Source organism: Triturus cristatus, chromosome 5_2 (genome assembly GCF_964204655.1).
Source record: "Triturus cristatus chromosome 5_2, aTriCri1.1, whole genome shotgun sequence".
NCBI lineage: Eukaryota > Metazoa > Chordata > Amphibia > Caudata > Salamandridae > Triturus > Triturus cristatus.
In genome coordinates, this window is record NC_140588.1 from 1,089,027,400 (window position 1) to 1,089,034,485 (window position 7,086).

A 7,086-nucleotide genomic window follows, 5' to 3' on the forward strand; every position below is an offset into this window, starting at 1 on the left:
GCTAAAGCAGGTCCCTGCTGTGGATAACGCGTGAGGGAGAAAAGATAGAGCGGAATCGAATTGGACACCTAGGTTTCTAGCAACTTTTGCCATATCTGGGGGGGGGGGTGGTTCCTTCTGGCTACCAACTGTCCGGGATGAAGGTAACATTTGTCCCAATAGGTAGAATTTCTGTTTTGTCGGTGTTACATTGCAAGTGATTATCCCTCATCCACTGTATGACCTGTGATAAACAATTTTTGAAGTTCACTTCGGCATCTGTATTATTCTTGTCAAGGGAGACGATCATTTGGGTATCGTGAGCATAGGATGTTACTTCGATTCCGAAGGAGCTTATGAGAGAAATGAGACGGGCCATATAAATGTTGAACAACAGAGGGCTTAAGGAGGAGCCCCGAGGGACTCCTGTTGTTCTGGTTTTCTCTGTTGAAAGAAAAGGGCCTAGGGAGACTGTTTGTCTGCGGTTGGTTAAGATTAAGATTTAATCCATTCCAGAGCGGTACCTGAGATGCCGCCGCGTTCGAGTCTCATCAGAAGGATGTCATGCGAGATGGTAACTCCTAAAGACACCCCTGCACCCGAAGCTCCACAGCCTTGGGTAGCCCAACCGACGGTGTTCAGCATCCCCAGGCATCCCAACTTACCTCTCCAACCGGTGGTCACCTCCAGAAGATCATCGTCCCTGAGCCTGCAGTCTGTGTTGTAACCGGAGAATCCTCATTGAAATTAACAGGGCACCCGATGTCAAAACAGCCCCCTGTACCCAGCCGCCCCTGCGGGTGCACTTCGGTTGCTAACTCGGATCCCCCTTTGCCCTGAGTCTAACATTAGGAGCTTTGCTCTCTCAACCATGTGGCCTGCGTGTGAGCAGCCACCAACCGAAGGCCTCACTTCCCCTCTTGGATAACATTGGGCCCCAGCACTCTGCACCCGGCCACCCTAGAGCCGCTGAGGGTGCTTTGAGAGTGCATCCTCGACCCTGGGTGAACCCTGGTTCTAACCCCAGAATACCAACTCCCACAAACTTGTTCTTACCTGAAAACTGATGAATTAATTTCCTCCTATATGATTGCATTGACTATTTTCCTTGAAAATTCTTCTAAGTATGGAGTTGGTTTGTATGAAACACTGAAAACTGCAAACGTACAAAAACTGATTTACTTACCTATTGTCTAGGAGATGTCTCAGTGTGATATCTAGGCATATCACATAGATTAGCAAAAGTAACGTGACGAGTAACATACATAGTAATCTGTAAAGTAACTAAAAAGTAATTCCAAACTGGTGATTTATCTGCAATTCAACCAACTGCATTTGAACCAGTTTTCAACTGTAAAACATTGTATAAGATTTGGAAAGCATTTATTTCACTTATTTGCACCAGGCGTGGCTTGGTTCTAGAAATAATATAACTATATAATTATTTTTGATACAAACAAATTGGTCTGAGTTCGGTCTTTGAGTGTGTGAATTCCTCTTCTGACTGAGTGTGTACAACAAATGCTTAACACTGTCCTCTGATACTGCCTTACTGCTCGACCAAGCTACCACAAATAGAGAGTAAGGTTCTATCTAACTTTAACCTCTGCCTACCTTTGGGGTTCCACTGGACTCTGTGCACACTATACCTCACTTTGATATAGCATATACGGAGCCAGATTCCTACAACCACCCTACGTTGCGAGACAGACACATAACTGTGACCTCCTGGTCCACCACAAAAATTGCCAATCAGGTCTGGGACCACAGGGATACACTTGTTTGCTGGGGTATAGAGGTTGTATTCTAGACCCACCCCGCGCTATCCCACCCCATTACATGTGACTTCTGCCCACTCTGTCTCCTCCCGCAGAGCTGTCCTTAGAGGAGCGGTCGGTGCTGAGCACCACAGGAGCGACTGAGCATCTGCAATTCACCAGTGTCCGTAACAATGGGGGATCCCGGTGAAGTGTTGCCTTCCCCTCCGTCTGCCAGGATGGTAGTGCGAGGCTCCTGTGTTCACCGGTGACCTGCAAAGCATGAAATCTGAACTCAAACTCTAATCCCGAGAACTCAAATGTCGAACCCAGTTTAATGCCAGGTAAAACGAGCGATGAGAACTTCAGGTCAGATGTTGGTAGCACTTTACCCAAAGCTACCAACCTGTCTATGCATAAAAAGCTACCTGAGGTGGTTAGTGTGAATAGTGTGAAAATGACCCGTGGGACATCCAATTACTTTAGGGAGCGCCCCTGGGATCTCGCCCTTAATCGCTGTGATGCAGAACTTCCATCCTAGGGTCCCTTGAATTCACCACAATGTACACCCAAGAAGCTGGTGCTTCTTTTGTGGAATGTAGCAGGCCTTAGGGATAAACGCAATAAATCTAGTTTTTTTCGCCTGTACACTTAAAAGGTTTTAAGACTTTCCATCTTCCCACTTCCCCTGCTCCTTTTATTAGACCCATGGGAGGATTGGTAATCTACCTCTCGGTCACGGTTCATACCAGAGTTTTTTTTAAAGAGCAGACACTCCTTTTCAGGTCTCTCCTAGCAATGCAGCGCATGCGCTGCTCGCCTTGGCAAGACCTATTGTCGTTGGTTTGGTGGGCGAAGGGGGACAGGACATGTGCACGCGTACGGACAGGAGATGTGCACTCCGTACGCGAGCACATCTCCTGTCCCTCGGCTCGTGGCGTTTTCAGGACAATGTGCACATGGCGCGCTTTCACTTTCCCTCCCACTCCCCCGTGATCTCCTCCCCGTCGATATGCACGCGTACGGACAGGAGATGTGCACTCCGTACACGTGCACATCTCCTGTCCCACGGCTCGCGGCGTTTTCAGGACAACGTGCGCATGGCGTGCAAGAACTGGGCCTTCTAAATGCACTTTCAGTATTGACTGGTAGCAGTTGGCATATTTCCGACATTGTACTCGTGCAAGTTTGCACCAATGCGGATTGCCCAGACTGCAGCGGTGCAGGTGTGATTTTGCAAGGACTTACAGCTACTGGCCAGAGCAAAAAAATGCTGGTCTCAGGGAGAATGATATTTTTTATACTGGCCAGACTGTGCAAACGTCCGTGCAAAATTAACCAGCACCTGCGCCGCCCACGTGTTCGTGATAGGTTGGGGCCTCGGTGGTGCAAACAGAAGTGAAATCGCAGGAGCTCCGTCCCGCCTCCTACCGGGCCTAGCAAAGAGGCCGTCAGCGGCAGCGACTTGCCCACGCTCTGGCTCTAGCAAGCCTCCCTTCCCAGCAGTGAAAACACTGACAGCGAATTCTTCTTCTGCCGTAATGTGCGCCCGCTTCGTGCACCCGGGCCCGCTGAGCACCTCGCTCCATGTCTGTAGTTATGTTGTGTTGTGTTATTTCAAACCTGTAATGCACTCGGAGCCTCTTGAGGACACGTACATAAAAGCCCAGGCAGAAAGAAAGCACTTTCCCATCTCCGCCGACTCCCACGGTGTGACCCCATGTGATGGTGTCACCTGGTGTGGTCCGCACCCCCGCCCCCCCCATGTGATGTAAGTGCGAAGAACGTGATGTTGCTGCTCTTTTTAGGATTTCAAAGAAGGTTTTTTTTAGCTCATGGTGGTGTATTGAACCTAGAGTAGTGGATCAGGGAGATGGTCTTAGAACAAGATATAGTGTTTGTTTACTAAATTCTTGTTGGAGGGAGGCCCGCCGGGTAGTCGGGGAGACTATTCCGGCACCTTCCTACTGCAAAGTTATAGCCGAGCGCCGCTGAGAAGCCTCCTCGGGGAGGTCTTTCTCCTATAATCGTACTAGGCCCAGTAACACCACCACACAGGACTCAATAGTAGTTGCGAGATTAGATTCTTTATCGGCAGTAATACGTGCAATATTTACAGAGGGATCGAGGGATCCTGTCAGAGTCTCAGTGTTCGTTCAAGAGGATAGGGTAGCGGGACAGTCTTAGTGCCAGCCAGGCACGGGAGGGCTCTGCGCCAGACCTTGGATGCTGGTCTCAGAGCGGCTCAGACGTGGAGAGCCGCGACGTCGTCTGCAGGGCTCGGGTGGTAGTTTCGCTTAGGTCGAGCCGCGACACGGTCAGCTGGGCTCTGGTGGTAGGTCCGCTTCGGTCGAGCCGCGACGAGGTCATCTGGGCTCAGGTGGTAAGGTTCAACAAGGTCGGGCCGCGACAGCGTCAGCAGGGCCCCAAAGGTTTGTGAAGGTCTTTAAGCACGGTGGAGCCGCGACGTCGTCAGCAGGGCTCAAGTGGTGGTTCCGGGTGAGTCTTCTTCCGTAGGGTCAGCCGCGATCCGATCAGCAGGGCTCTCGACTCCAGGATACAACTACTGCCCTGTTGTCGGGTCGCCCCAGATATAGGACGAGAGCCCTTTGATGTCCGGACCCGTGCGCCCGGAGGGGGCGGAGAGGACGGGCAGGGGGCAGCCAGTCGCCCAGCAGGAGAGGCGCCAGGCCCCAGAGAGCTGTGGGGTGATCACACCCAGGTGTGGAGAGTCGGTAGGGGGTCCCATCGATACTGCCCTCCGCCGAGAGTGGGAAGGGCTCACGTGGTATCCCCCGAGCCAGGGGTTGGCGTCTCGATGTCGGGCCTCGCTGGGACCGAGGCCGGGTAGAGCAGGGTCATACAGGTGGTCACGTGGAGTGACGTGCAATCCAAGATGGAGGAGCCCCGATGTGCATGGGACCTCGTGCGGCTTAGCGCGGGGAAACAGGACCACGCCACGAGGCCGGCTCCCACACGCGTCCCCCCCAGCTGAAGGCAGGGAGAGTCACCCATCTTCTTGGGGGTTCTCCTCGCCGAGGCGGAAGAATCGGGACAGGCCGTCAGCATTGGCGTGGTCGTTGCCGGGCCGGTGTTCAACAGTGAAGTCCATCCCTTGTAGCGAGATGGACCAGCGTAACAGCTTGGGGTTCTCGCCCCGCATTTGCATGAGCCACCGCAAGGGCCGGTGGTCAGTCTGGACCCTGAAGTGGGTACCGAAAAGGTAGGGCCGGAGCTTCTTGAGAGCCCATACCACAGCGAAGGCCTCCCGCTCGATGGTGCTCCACCTCTGTTCTCGCGGCAGCAGTCGGCGGCTGATAAAGGCCACCGGTCGGTCGAGGCCCTTGGCGTCCAGCTGGGAGAGGACTGCCCCGACCCCGTACTCCGAGGCATCAGTCTGGACTACAAATTCCTTGCTGTAGTCGGGGGCCTGTAGCACAGGGGCAGCGCACATGGCGGCTTTGAGAGTATCAAACGCGGTCTGGCAGCGGGGCGTCCAGTGCACCGCCTTGGGTTGTTTCTTTGAAGTGAGTTCCGTAAGGGGGCCCACAATGCTGCCGTAATCCTTTATGAAGCGTCGGTAGTAGCCTGTGAGGCCCAGGAATGCCCGGACAGCGGTTTGGGTGGCGGGGGGCTCCCATGCCTGGATGGCGTCCACTTTTAACCGGAGGGGGGCCACCTGGCCACTCCCCACCTGATGGCCCAGATAGGTCACAGATCCTTGACCGATCTGGCACTTGCTGGCCTTAATTGTGAGGCCGGCTCTTTGGAGAGCGGCCAGGACTTCCCCAAGGTGTCCTAGGTGCGCGGCCCAGTGGTCGCTGAAGACAGCAATGTCATCGAGGTAGGCCGCGCTGAAGGCTTCGAGACCGGCCAGGACCTTATTTACCAGCCTCTGAAAGGTCGCCGGGGCGTTCTTCATGCCGAAGGGCATCACCCGGAAGTGGTAGTGGCCGTCGGGGTTAGAGAAAGCTGATCGTTCTTGTGCGCCGGGAGTGAGCTTGATCTGCCAGTACCCAGCAGTGAGATCAAAGGTGCTTAGGTAGCGGGCGGCCCCTAAGCGATCAATCAGCTCATCGGCTCGTGGCAAAGGGTGGGCATCGGTCTTGGTAACTGCGTTCAGGCCCCGGTAGTCGACACAGAATCTGAGTTCGGGGGCCGTGCCGGGGGCGGCGGCCTTCGGCACCAAGACTACCGGGCTGGCCCACGGGCTGTCGGAAGGCTCGATGACTCCGAGGGCGAGTATCTTGGCGACCTCGGTCTTTATGCAGGCCCGGACTCGGTCAGGCACTCTATAAGCGCGGTGTCGTACAGGGGGGCTATCCCCCGTGTCCACGTCGTGGACGCACCAGGGGGTTACCCCGGGCGTGAGAGAAAAGAGGGCAGCGAAGGGTTGCAGTAGCTTCTGGCAATCATGGCGCTGTTCTGGTGTCAGGGTGGCGGAGAGGTGGACGCCCTCCAAGGAGCCGTCTTGGCTCGAGGACCCCAGGAGGTCTGGTAGGGGCTCGGAATCACTTTCACCCCCATCGTCGGTAGCCAGTAGTAAGCTTAGTTCAGTTCGGGCAAAATGGGGCTTGAGCCGGTTGGCGTGCAGGACCCTGAGGGGGTTCCTCAGAGACTCCATATCGACCAGGTACGTGACGGGGCTCTTCCTTTCAACTATCTTGAAGGGCCCGGTCCACTTGTCCTGCAGGGCGCAGGGGTCCACGGGTGACATGACCCAGACTTGCTGGCCCGGCTCAAACTCGACGGCTGAGGCATTCTCGTCATACCAGCGTTTCATATCTTCTTGGCTGGCTTCAAGGTTGGCTTCTGCCAGGGCACGGAACTTTCGAGTCTGGTTCCGCAAGGTCAGGAGGTACCGGTAGACGTCGGGCGGGGCACTCTGGACGTTCGCCTCCCAACCCTCCTTGACCAGGCTGAGGGGCCCTCGGACGGGGTGCCCATACAACAGTTCGAAGGGGCTGAAGCCCAGGGACTTCTGGGGTACCTCCCGGTAGGCGAACAGGAGGCAGGGCAACAGGACATCCCATCTCTTCCTGAGGGGCTCTTCCAGGCCCTTGATCATCCCCTTCAGGGTTCGGTTGAACCGCTCGACCAGTCCGTTCCCCTGGGGGTGGTAAGGGGTGGTGAATTTATAGGTGACCCCACATTGTTGCCAGAGGGATCTCATGTACTTCGAGATAAAGTTCGTCCCCCTGTCGCTCACCACTTCTCGGGGGAACCCCACCCTGGAGAAGATGCCCATCAGGCCCCGGCCCACCACTGGAGCGGTCACAGTTCGGAGGGGAACAGCTTCTGGGTACCGGGTGGCGTGGTCGACCAGTACCAGGATGAAGCGGTGGCCCAG